Source organism: Macaca nemestrina, chromosome 18 (assembly GCF_043159975.1).
Source record: "Macaca nemestrina isolate mMacNem1 chromosome 18, mMacNem.hap1, whole genome shotgun sequence".
NCBI lineage: Eukaryota > Metazoa > Chordata > Mammalia > Primates > Cercopithecidae > Macaca > Macaca nemestrina.
The window spans coordinates 15469978-15483415 of NC_092142.1; the positions used below are offsets into that span (position 1 = coordinate 15469978).

A 13438-nucleotide genomic window follows, 5' to 3' on the forward strand; every position below is an offset into this window, starting at 1 on the left:
GGGGGCAGCCGACCTGTGGGGCCTGCACCCCACACGCTCCTTCTAAGGGTTTCCTCACAGTCCCTGCTGAAGGGGAGGGTTCTGTGTGACCTGTGGATCCATCCAGGTTGAAGCTGCTGAGCCCCTGACCAAAGGCAGGGCCACCTGTAGGCTCCCAGGGGCTGGAGGTGAGACGAGAGGGTCCATCAGAAGCCCTTTCATGAGAGTGGTTAAGAGGGAAACCAGAAGAATCCTGAAATGGAGAAACACCTCAGGGAGACAGAATCTTTGAGAAAGGGGAAGGTATCAGGGAGAAGAGAAGGAAGGAGAGGAATGAAGTGTCCCAGGATGGTGAATAAGAACTTGGGACTTGGGAGCATTTGAAATGTGGCCATTCCAAATTGAGATCTATTCTTTATAGTTTTGAGATGGAGTCTCACTCTGTCACCCAAGCTGGTGTGCAGTGGCACAATCTCGGCTAACTGCAACCTCCATCCCTCAGGTTCACATGATCCTCCTGCCTCAGCCTCCCAAGTAGCTGGGATGACAGGCATGTGCCACCAGTCCTGGCTAATTTTTGTATTTTTAGTAGAGATGGGGTTTCACCATGTTGTCCAGGCTGGTGTCGAACTCCTGACCTCAGGTGATCCACCTGCCTCGGCCTCCCAAAGTGCTGGGATTACAGGTGTGAGCCATCATGACTGGCCTGAATTGAGATCTATTCAAAGGGTAAAAAATACATGCTGGACTTGAGACTTCCATACTCCCTCCAAAAAGAATAAAAAACATCTTATTCATATCTTTAATATATTGATTACATTTTGAACTGATAATCCTTTACATCTATTGGTTTAAATAAAATATGTTACTGAAATTAATCTCGCCCATTTCTTCTTATCTTTTTTTTTTTTTATTTTTAAGAGACAGGGTCTCGTTGCTATGTTGCCTAGGTTGGACTCAAACTCCTGGGCTCAAGTGATCCCCCTGCCTCAGCCTCCAGAGTAGCTGAGATTACAGGCGTGTACCTCCGCACCCAGCTCTTTTTACTTTTTTTTTTTCTTGAGATGGAGTCTCATTCTGTCACCCAGGCTGGAGTGTAGTGACTTGATCTCGGCTCACTGCAACCTCCGCCTCACGGATTCAAGCAATTCTCCTGCCTCAGCCTTCTGAGTAACTGGGATTATAGGCACCTGCCACCATGCCCAGCTAATTTTTGTTGTTGTTGTTGTTGAGATGGAGTCTCCCTCTGTTGCCCAGGCTAGAGTGCAGTGGCATAGTCTCGGCTCACTGTAACCCCTGCCTCCTGGGTTCAAGCAATTCTTCTTCCTCAGCCTCCCAACTACCTGGGATTACAGGCACTCGCCACCACGCCTGGCTAATTTTTGTATTTTTAGGAAGGTGGGGTTTCGCCATATTGGCCAGGGTGGTCTTGAACTCCTGAGCTCAGGTGATCCACCTGCCTCAGCCTCCCAAAGTGCTAGGATTACAGGCGTGCGTGAGCCACCGCGCCCTGCCATGGTTAATTTTTATAATTTTAGTAGAGATGAGGTTTTACCATGTTGGCCAGGCTGGTCTTGAGCTCCTGACCTCAAGTGATATGCCCGCCCCCCTTGGCCTCTCAAAGTGCTGGGATTACAGGCATGTGCCACTGCACCCAGCTCTTTTTATTTTTTAGAATGCGGTTCCTGGAATGTTCAAAATTACATGTGTGGCTAGTGTTCTATTTCAATTGGTCCACGCTGACCTATACATTCTCTCGGTTCTGACCCCCGATTTACAGATAAGGAAACTCAGAGGTTAGGGCATTTGTCGAGGCCGGCCGTTAGAAAGATGCCGGACTGTCAACTCGTGTCTGCTTGACGCCAGTGCCTGCGTCTTCGCCCGCTGGTGGTGAATCCTCCCTCATTACTTTTGTGTCCTTTGACATGTTAGATGTGGCTGGGAAAATAGAAACTCGCAGAAGTTAAAAAAATGTGCTTGAGATTCCACTGGAGAATAACAATCATAGCCAGGATCTGAAGCCTGTCAGTTTCCTCAGCCACAAAATCTTCCTTGTGGGGTGACATCACAGAGACGGGATGTGTGGGACGGCAGAGTGCAAGGAAAGGTACGACCGCTCTCAGGGGCCCGGTGGCATCCTCTCCACGAGGCAGGCTGGGGGAAATGGAGCAGCCAGGAACTTCTGAGTTAAAAGCAGTGACTTCATCTCTTTGGGAAATGGTGACTCATTAAAAGCAACGGGCGGCTTCCCATTACATTCACTTTATAGCAAGAAGGCGAGATGCTTGGTGCATCCCATAATAGGATGCTTGGGGGTTGGAATGAGCTGCTTTCCTACATGAATGATTGATAACAACGAAGTCTGGAGTGCCACCAGGAGCCTTTGAAATGCATTCAGATATCGGCTTCCTGGTCATAGGACGCAGATCTATTCCCTTGGGTTTTAAGACTCTTGGGTCAATGCCAGGAACTGACTCCTTGACAAAAGGCTGGAGGGGCCCCTTCTAGATTCTCCTCTCAGTGCAGGCATGGGTCTGTTGGGGCTGCGGGGCTGTGGTCTTACCTAGAGGGGCCAAGAGATGGTCCCCATGACCATGACTCTGTGTTCTTCAAATCGAATGTTGGCTCTGATTTCATTTTCTCCCCGGTGTTAGTCTGGCTTCTTCTGGGGAAAGGCACTGTGATGGCAGGACTAATGCTACTGACTGCTCTTTGTGATGTCCAGGCACTACACCAAACACATGATGTATATACAGTTGGTCCTCTGTATCTGTGGGTTCCACATTCTTAGATTCAACCGATTATGGATGGAAAATATTCAGAAAAAAAATCCACAAATTACCAAGAAGCAAAACTTTGAGTACTATGCTGAATCTATGTAAATGAAGTGATGTGTAGGCATCGTATTAGGGATTATAAGTAATCTAGATGTGATTTAAAGTCTACTGGAGGATGTATGGGAGTTCTATGCAAATATTCCACCCTGTTATATCGGGAACTTGAACATCCAAGGATTTTGGTATCCAGAGGGAGGCCTGGAACCAATCCCATACGGATACTGAGGGACAAGTATATTATCCCATTTCTTCCCTACAGTAGCAGCTTTGTGAGGCAGGAGTTATTAGTCCCATTTTACAGAAGAGGAAACTGAGAGTTAGGGGGATCAAGTAATTTGCCCAGGTCGCACAATTAGTGGTAAAGCCAACGCTTGTAGCGACATCTGTCTTGAGCCAATGACCCCTGCAGGTTATTAGAGCAACTTTTCTCCACAACAGTGTAAACCTCTTGCTAGAAGCTCAGGTCCACAAGGGCAGAGATTTTTGTCTGTTTTGTTCATTGCTCCTTCCCCATTGCTTAGAGCAGGGTCTGCCACAAAGCAGGTTCTCAATGCGTAGTTACTAAACGAATATAAGAGCAAATATATGTTGCAGAGAACTTTCTATATGCTTGTCACTTACATGAATCACCTGCGAGGTGGGCATGATTGTTCCCCAGTGTTGCAGATGAAGAAACTGAGGTGCCCAGAATCATTGATGGGTGGGTCAAGCAGGACACCTGGACTCTGAAACCCAAAAGCCCATGCCCAGAACCACTCCTCTCTCTTGCCCTCTTCAAGGGCTAGCCTGGCTCCCCATGCCCTTTGTCTTTTCTCTCTTCTTTATTTTAAATCTGTTTTGCAAATGTAGCATCTGACCATTGGTAGATTGCTAAAATTTCAATCAATATAGTTAGTCACAATACACCAATGTCAACTTCTTGGCAATGTCAACAATATGGGAATTGAATTGAATGAGGGGTAGAGGGGAATTCTGTGTGCTTTTTGCAACTAATCTTTTCTTAATTTTTTTTTGTTTTTCTTTAGAGATAATGTCTCACTGTGTCACCTAGGCTAGAGTGCAGTGGCACCATCATAGCTCACTGAAGCCTCAAACTCCTGGACCCAAGCGATCCTCCCACCTCAGCCTCCCAAGTAGCTGGGACCACAGCCGTGTGCCACCACGTCTGGCTAATGTTTACATTTTATTTTTGTAGAGATGGGGTCTTGCTGTGTTGCCCAGGCTGGTCATAAATTCATGGCTTCAAGTGATCCTCTTCCCTCAGCCTCCCAAAGCTGTGGGATTACAGACATGAGCCACTACATGCAGCCACATTTTCTAGAAATCTAAAATTATTCCAAAATAAAAAGTATATTTAAAAACCCGAACAAGAGAAAAGGACATATTAGGTGAAAGTTGATTCTCCCTCAACACTGACTCCCCCTACCCCAGTCCCTCATGTCCTTCCCTAAATATATTGTGTGACCCAAGTATATTCCAATGACTGAAGTGAATAGCCCCCCTAGCCTTTCGTTTAATTGCCTTTGTTATATGAGCTGGGTTGAAATAATCGCTCAAAATGGCTGATTCCTCTTTGGGTAGGACTTAACCCATGGCTGAGAATTGTCCTTCCAGCTTGAGTTCTCATTGAATTTTGAATGAGAACTGTTTGTTGAGGGATCCTGAGAACCACATCTTGCCAAGTCATTTTACATCCTATCCAACATGGGTATGAGGCTGACCAAAACAATCTTTAAGACCTTTCCAATGCAAAGGACTGGAATTCTATTCTACAACAGGGGATGGGATAGGTACCCCCAGTGGTACTCTCATGCTTGTAGCATCAAACAGCAATGAATTACCTCAGGAAAGCTACTCATTTTCTCTCCAATTATCAAGCTTTCTGATTACCTAAAGGAGAAAGCCATGATTTGGTGCTAGCTTTGTCTTTAATGTCCCTAGTACTTGCTGATTCACCTTGTTAAGAAAGAAAATTCAAGCTTCGATCTGAACCTTAAGCAGGCTATAGGATTTAGCCAGAATTTAACAGCATTGCTTTGTTTCATGAGGTTTATTTTTATGGCTATTTTCTAATTATGCCATTGTTTGTGGATGTCATATGACATTTCCTTTGGGGAGTTTGAGTGAAAAAAAGTCAATGTTGGCTTGGCGCGGTGGCTCATGCCTGTAATCCCAGCACTTTGGGAGGCCAAGGTGAGCGGATCACAAGGTCAGTAGATCAAGACCATCCTGGCTAACACCGTGAAACCCCATCTCTACTAAAAATATTAAAAATTAGCTGGGTGTGGTGGTGGGCGCCTGTAGTCCCAGCTACTTGGGAGGCTGAGGCAGGAGAATGGCGTGAATCCGAGAGGAGAAGTTTGCAGTGAGCCAAGATTGCACCACTGCACTCCAGCCTGGGTCACAGAGCGGGACTCCATCTAAAAAAAAAAAAAAAAAGTCAATGTCATGACATACGGAGTAGTACATGGTAGAGTACAGAGTATGTAGCTGGGGTAAATTCTATGCAGTGCTGAGAGTTTTGGAAACACTGTTCTGTAGCTCTTTTGACCTTAGAGCTTGGGCATTGGGATCAGATAGATCTGGGTTTGAGTTTCATTTCCACCACTCACTATAGCACTGCCCCATTGCCCCTTAGAACTGATGTCTATGGTTTGTTTGTTTTTTCTTTTCTTTTTTTTTTAATAAACACAAAAATTGACCCCCTCATCTTAAAATTTGAGAAAGTTACATTTGTTTTATCTGAGTTCCTTTCTCAAGAAACTGACCTCTGGGCCTCCCAGATAGTATTAAGAAATTGAAATTTACCAGATCACTATATGGGGACAATGAGATGCCAGACTCCTCAACCATCACGATTGCCTAACCAACCACCTGCATCCTGTTGACCAGATTCTCTTCCTTACCCCTTCCTAATCCTTTCCCAGAAAAAAAAAAAAAAAAAAAAAAAAGGAATAGGGATGTATCACAATGTATCCCAATGTAACACATGGTTACATTTCTTCCTTGCTACCCCTAATTTTAGAGGATTGAGGAGATGGATTTGAGGCTCTTTCCATCTCCTCGGCTGTAGCACGGGATTAAAGCCTTCTTCTCTGGCAATACTCATTGCCTCAGTGATTGGCTTTCTGTGCAGCGAGTGGCAAGATCTAGACAGAACCCTTGGTGTTTCTGTAACGAGTGAGTGAGTTTGACCAATCATTTATGACCTCTCTAAGCCTCATTTTATTAATCTAGAAAGAGAGGTTGATATGAGCTAGATCGTGGCTCCTGGTAAATGCCTGAAATGAGCAAGCTCTGGGGCCACTACTAGGCACATTAAGTTATGAAGCAGAAGTAAAAGCAGGGGATATATAGGGCACCCAGGGCTTAAATTCCTACCATGACCACTGATTGGAAAAGATGGGCTAGGGAAGGTATCTCTCTGGTCCCCAGCAGTTTAACCCTCCAAGCTTATATTTAAATGAGAAGTTTCTAGATCACCAGTCCTCATCCTCCATCACCTCCACCACTCCTCCCTGGGTAGCCTTACTTTTTGTTCTGTTTTGAGATCAGTGATTAAACCTGCTGGTGCATACCAGGGCTGCCCGGGTGCTCAGCTCTTGTTTGCTGGTGCCACCGCTCAGGAAGCATGCATCTCCCTAGGGTGGCATTTGGGAATGGGAAGATGGATTTAGCTGCCTCTTCCCCCAGAAGTGACTCAGCTCCTGGAAGCTCGGTGACAGCAATGGCAGTTGGAGCCCTGGGGATGTCTGTGCCTTCATGCTTTGCTGTCTCCACACAGCCAGCAAGCTCTTGCTTGGAAGTGTGCATGACAGGCTCGTGGCGACCGTCGTCTCCAGCCAGCTTGAAAAGCTCCTCCCGTTTCTTCCTGTGATTTGTCCTCCTCGTGGAAACATTCCTTGGCAGCTGTTGGATGCCTGCCTTCTAGTTGGAAAATGTGATCAAGAAAGGAACAGCCTATCAGGTTCATTTCTATCACAGAAGTTTAGACTGGAAAGAAACTGACTGTGTGTGATATTCATTTATTCAGGTCCTGTATCAGCATTTTTCACTCTGATCTGAAGACCTCCTTCATGAACGTCCCCGGACATGACACCCCCAACACAGGTTTATCCTAATCCCTGGAGGTGAAGGCAGGGAATTATTTCTTAAACAACCTCCCTAGATATCCACCATGCCCACTAATGTCTGGGAATAACCACTCCCTCTGTGTCTAAAGCAGTCCGATCTACTCAGTTTTGTTATGATGATGATGGTACTTACATAGGGAGGTAGTTCTTACGTGAATATGGTTCATTACAACAAGAGCTTTGGAGTAGGACAGATCTTGTTTTAAATCTCACCTCCATCACTTACTCCCTTTCCTGAGCCTTGACTTCCCCATCTATGAAATGGGATGACAGCACTGACCACCCAGGGCTGTTCTGAGAATCAGATAAGGTAATGCACAGGTCCTGGCATGTGATAAATGCTCGACAAATGTTAGTTATTATCATTACTGGGTAAACCTGGCTTTCATAACTTTTAAACGGGAGAAATTACAGTATACCACCCAAGGAAGAGGTTGGCCAACTTCTTCTATAAAGAGCCAGGTGGTAAACATTTGAGGCTTCGTGGGTCAGGGAGTCTCTGTGGCAACTACTCAGTTTTTGCAATGCAAAAGCAGCCATAAATGACATGTAAATGAATGAGTGTGATCAGTGTTCCACAACAACTCTACTTACAACATCAAGCATGGGGCTGTACTTGGTACCCTGGCCATAGGGTATCAACCCCTGGCCTAAGGTATTGTGCAGACGAAATGAGATGAGATTCATTCCTGTAATCCCAGCGCTTTGGGAGGCTGAGTTGGGCAGATCACTTGAGCTCAGGAGTTGGAGACCAGCCTGGGCAACATTGCAAAACCCTATTTCTACAAATAATACAACAAAATTCGCTGGGTGTGGTGGAGCGAACCTGTAATTTCAGCTACTCAGGAGGCTGAAGTGAGAGGATTGCTTGAGCCCAGGAAGTTGAGGCTGCAGTGAGCCAAGATTATGCCACTGCACTCCAGCCTGGGAGACAGAGTGAAACTCTGCCTCACCAAAAAAAGAAAAAAAAAAAAAAAAAAAGAGATGAGGTTTACAATGAGCCCAACACAGTGCCTGGTGCAGAGACACAGCTCACGGCAAGAAAGGATTCTAAGAATTTGTATATGATTCAAGCTTTAGGCTTTGTTCCTTTCTCTTGGGGAAGAAAAACATGCTTGAGCAAGACTTTTCAACATAGGTCTTGTTCCATTCTTTGCCCCAAATCCAAGCTAAGCACCTGGAGCCTGGCAGCCACCACCTCCATCCTCCCCCGGGGACGGAGGTAAAATGCCAATTCCTGGGGTGTGATTAATTCTCTTCGTCCCACGCCTCGCCCCAGGGTGTGTTGCCGTTTTCAGCATGTGTCCCATGGAAATCAGGTTGCCCATCTGAACTGTGATGAGAAAAACAAGAATACTCATATCGTGGGGTGGTTAACTACGCACTTTCGCAGCCACAAATGCATTCAGCCCTCACCAGGAGGCTGGATTATGTGGTTAAGGTCATGTGGTTATGGATTGGAGGGGACACAGGGAGGAGAGAGAGAGAGAGAGAGAGAGAGAGAGAGAGAGAGAGAGCGCAAGCTGGGTTTGAATACTATCTCTGCAATGATCTGGCTGTGTGATATTGAACAAGTCACTTTCCTTCTCTAAGCCTCAGAGTCATCTCTGTAAAATAGGGATTAAATGAGATAATACACAGAAAGTCTCTGGCACAGGTAACTATTGAACTCTTGTGTAGAGGAGGAAAATGATGCAAAGACATAAAAGGACTCATTGGAGATCTTGCGGCCGATGATTAGTGTCAAATGAGGATTTCTGATGCTGCTCCTGCCCGGCTGGTTTTTGCCAGACCCCAATTCTCCCACGTACTTCCCTCACCCCCGGCCACCTGCTGGGACTCCTGCTGCTTCCAGCCAAGGCTGTGTTCCGTGTGCAGGGTCTAAAGCCCCTGGAGAGAGTGACATTATTGTCAGGAAGCTTTTAAGGCTGTGGCCATTCATTCTTGTGGGTTTGTGGCCTCCTGAAGTTCATGTGCATCTTAGAACATCAGAATGTGACCTTATTTGGAAATAAGGTCTTTGCAGGGGTAATTCAGATAAGGATCCATATGAGCTCACATTGGATTAGGGTGGGCCCTAAATCTTAATGAGACAGAAAGGGACACACAGAGCCACCCGGAGGAAGACCCTATGAAAACAGAGGCAGAGGTTGAAGTGATGCTATTACTTTCAGTGGCAAAAACTGCAATTACTTTTGCACCAACCTAATACTACAAACCAAGGAGCCACCAGGGGCTGCAAGGGCCAAGAAAGGATCCATCCCTAGAGCCTTCGGAGAGCGCATGACCCTGCCAACACCTTGGTTTCAGACTTCTGGCTTCCCGAACTCCAAGAGATTAAATTCCTCTTGTTTTAAGCCTCCTCATTGGCCATGACTTGTTACAGCCCCACGCTTGACTCTGAGATGGGAATGAATGGGGTGTGTCGGACTTAGAACAGCTGCCTGGACCAGAGGCAGCTGTGAGGGTCAAAGAGCATGAATTTGAAGCCAGACCTGGACTCAGCTCTTTCCCTTGCCAGGGTTGAGCCTTTGTTTCTTTGTGAAAATGAGAACCTACTGAACCTGCTGGCTTATGGCGAGGATTAAAAGAGGTGATGGGCAGAGCAGGTGCAACAGTCATAATGAGGGCAATTGCAAGCGTATATTAAACGTGACGTGCCAGGATAATTCATCCCTCATGTCTGTTTTGGGCGGTGGGCTCTCTTACTCTCCTCATCTTACAGGAGAAACAGAGCTGCTGACAGGTTAACGAACTCCCCAGGGCCACACAGCCAGGGAGGGGCAGAACTGAACTGAAACCCAGGCCATCTGATTCGATGAGGCTGGTCTTCCAGCTTGGTAGCATCATAGCACACAGTAGTACTCAGTATTAATATCTTTTTTTTTTTTTAAGACGGAGTCTCACTCTGTCCCTCAGGCTGGAGTGTAGTGGTGCAATCTCGGTTCACTGCAGCCTCCGCCTCCCAGGTTCACGCGATTCTCGTGCCTCAGCCTCCCAATATGCTGGGATTACAGGCACCTGCCACCATGCCAGGGTAATTTTAGTATTTTTAGTAGAAACTGGATTTCGCTGTGTTGATCTCACTGGTCTCGAACTCCTCACCTCAGGTGATCCGCCTGCTTCGGCCTCTCAAAGTGCTGGGATTACAGGCGTGAGCCACCATGCCAGCCAATATTAATATTTTGATCCTATCCCTCCCTCTTTCCCTCCTTCCTCAAGCCTGTCCTCGCTGCTTCAATCCCAGGAGCCACCACAGTATGGTGTCAGGGACAGTAGTAGGACCCGAAATTGGATTCCAGGGGCCTTGAAGCATAACCAGAAGACCCCAGGAGATCTTCGGCCAGCACATCACATGAGACATTTCCTACAAATCCTCTGCAGACAGACATCGCTCCCTCTCCCCAAGCCACAGCCTGAGACGGCTCCTCTGACCTCTGTCCTTCCTGCTTCTCTTTGACACTCCCTCCTCTCCCTCCACTGTGTCTCCCTTTTCACCCTACCCTGGCACAGGCTTGGCCAGGTGGCCAGAGAATCTTCGAGACCCGCCATCTTTAGAAGGCAGGGAGGACGTGATTGTGAATCTCTCCAATTTCACGTTTTTCCCATTCACCTACCTCTGCTGTCTTCCTCCCACTTATACAGTTGTTTGGTGACCCCCTCTCCAACCCAACAGCAGGTTCTGCACTATTTGTGTTCTGCACTTATCTATTTTATGAAATATTGGAGCTCCCTGAAAATATAAAAGAAGCAGACATTGCTCCGAGATGCTGAACTCAAAGAGGAGAAAATCTTCAATAGGCCAGTGACGGTCAGGTTAAATTTTTTCTTCTCCCCATATAATTGCTTGGCCTTTTCCATTGCCTTTGTTATTGTTTCTCTTGAAAACTGAGAGTTGTCAGGCCGGGCACGGTGGCTCATGCCTGTAATCCCAGCACTTTGGGAGGCCAAGGCTGGCAGATTACCTGAGGTCAGGAGTTCAAGACTAGCCTGGCCAAAATGGCGAAACCCTCTCTCCACTAAAAATACAAAAAATTAGCTGGGCGTGGTGGCATGCACCGGTAGACCCAGCTACTCAGGAGGCTGAGACAGGAGAATTGCTGGAGCCTGGGAGGCAGAGGTTGCAGTGAGCCGAGATTGCATCACCGCACTCCAGCATGGGCAACAGAGCAAGACTTGGTTTAAAAAAAAAAAAAAAGGGAATTGTCTTGTCTCAGAGAGAATGAAGAGAGGCCATTCATTTCAATGTGAGAATCAACTCCAGAGAATTACCTTCTTCCGGTCTCCTCAGCAAAATAAGGTGTTTTGATTGGCGGAGGGCAGACAGATAATTTTGGCACATGGAATGGCCACATTAGGGAGTAGGTGATGGAAAGGAACGCCAGTTTACCAAGAATCCAATGTCTGCTGAAAACCTCAGGACCAGGAGAGTCCCACAGGTGGACAAATGCATCAGGTGGGCTCCTGGAAGAGGGCGCTATTCTGTCCAGGGATCCAAGCAGGCAGGGACTGACCTCAGGGAAGCCTGCAAATCACAGCGCCCTAAGCCCTGGGCAGGTGTGCAAGGGCCAGGGGCCCAGGATATAGGAGGCAGATGGACAGGTAGAAACAGGACAACCTTCACTGGGCACAGTGGCTCACACCTATAAGTAATCGCAGCATTTTGGGAGGTTGAGGCAGGAGGATTGCTTGAGGCCAGAAGTTCCAGTCCAGTCTGGGCCACATAGCGAGACCTCGTCTCTACAAAAAGAGAAAAGAAGACTGGGTGTGGTGGCTCATGCCTGTAATCCCAGCACTATGGGAGGCCAAGGCAGGCTGATCACTTGAGGTCAGGAGTTCAAGACCAGCCTGGCCAACATGGTGAAACCCCAACTCTACTAAAAATACAAAAGTTAACTGGGCATGGTGGCACGAGCCTATAATCCAAGTTACTCAGGAGGTTGAGGCAGGAGAATCGCTTGAACCCGGGAGGCGGAGGTTGCAGTGAGCTGAGATCGTGCCACTGCACTCGAGCCTGGGCAACGGAGGGATACTCTGTCTCAGAAAAAAAAAAAAAAAAAAAAAAGGAAAAGAAAAAGAGAACAACTTTCCAAATCATGGGTATAAGGTATACCAACTTCTATTATTCCTTGAGTATAAGGAAAAAGACAGACGCCCTTGTAGAACTGAGGTGTGGGGTGGGCTCCATCTTAGGGGTGGGTGTGGAACGAATTAGCAGATACAGGCGATGTGATGGTGTCTCAGGGTACACCAAGAACATCTCCTGCCCTGAGTCTCCCCCACTACCGATCAAAGGCCTTGAATAGCGCATCCGTTATATGTCAGCCATTCACCCTAGAAACATAGCGCGAAGGAACCCCATAGATGTGTGCGAAGATTTCACTTTGAGAATGTTCCTCATTGGAACATTCTTACAGTGAAAATAATTCTTACATTTTTTTCCCCCATGATTACAGTGGGGAAAAAATAGGAAACAACCCACATGTCTGTGGATTACTTAAGTGCTTCGTGATGCAGCCACAAATAGAAAACCGCCCCGCCTTCCACGCTGCTGCAGAGGAAGACCATCCAAGGACAGGCAGGAGCGCTCATGGCATGCTGCTAGGTGAAAAGAACACGTAATGAAATAGTGAGACCCTAATTTTATATTAGAAAAATAAGACCTGTATCACAGTGGATATATGTATATGTACATAATAGTATATATATTCACATGCATATGTATTAACATTTTAACTGCTAACATTTTAGTGTACTTTTTCAGACTTTAAAAAAGTGTGTCTGGCCAGGCGCGATGGCTCATGCCTGTAATCCTAGCACTTTGGGAGGCTGAGGTGGGCGGATCACAAGGCCAGGAGTTAGAGATCAGCCTGGCCAACATGATGAAACCCCATCTCAACTAAAAATACAAAAATTAGCCGGGTGTGGTGGTACACACCTGTTATCCCGGCTACTCAGGAGGCTGAGGTAGGAGAATCACTCGAACCTGGGAGGTGAAGGTTGCACTGAGTCAAGATTGTGCCACTGTACTCCAGCCTGGGCGACAGGGTGAGACTCCGTTTCAAAAAGAAAAAAATAAAGTGTGTCTGTGTATAGTATACATATTATATATATACAACCATATATATTCACATATATACATATATATGTGTATATGTATGTATGTTCATGCTTGTAATCCCAGCACTTCAGGAGGCCAAGTTGGGGGGATCGCCTGAGGCCAGGAGTTTCAGACCAGCCTGGGCAACAGAGTGTGACACCCCATCTCTACAAAAAGTAAAAATTAAAAAATTACCAAGATGGGCCTGTAGTCCCAGCTACTCGGGAGGCTGAGGCAGGAGAATGGCGTGAACTCAGGAGGCGGAGCTTGCAGTGAGCTGAGATTGCTCCACTGCACTCCAGCCTGGGCGACAGAGCGAGACTCCGTCTCAAAACAAAAAAGCAAACAAACGAAGTTCCTGTGGAAAACACGTTTTCTGGTTTCCAAAG

At 46.7% G+C, this 13438-nt stretch overlaps 1 protein-coding gene across 1 annotated transcript in view; it reads left to right on the forward strand.

The window, feature by feature from the left end:
- BMERB1 (bMERB domain containing 1) overlaps positions 1-13438 on the forward strand; it is a 168889-nt gene that overhangs the window by 83047 nt on the left and 72404 nt on the right. The window lies entirely within an intron of this gene.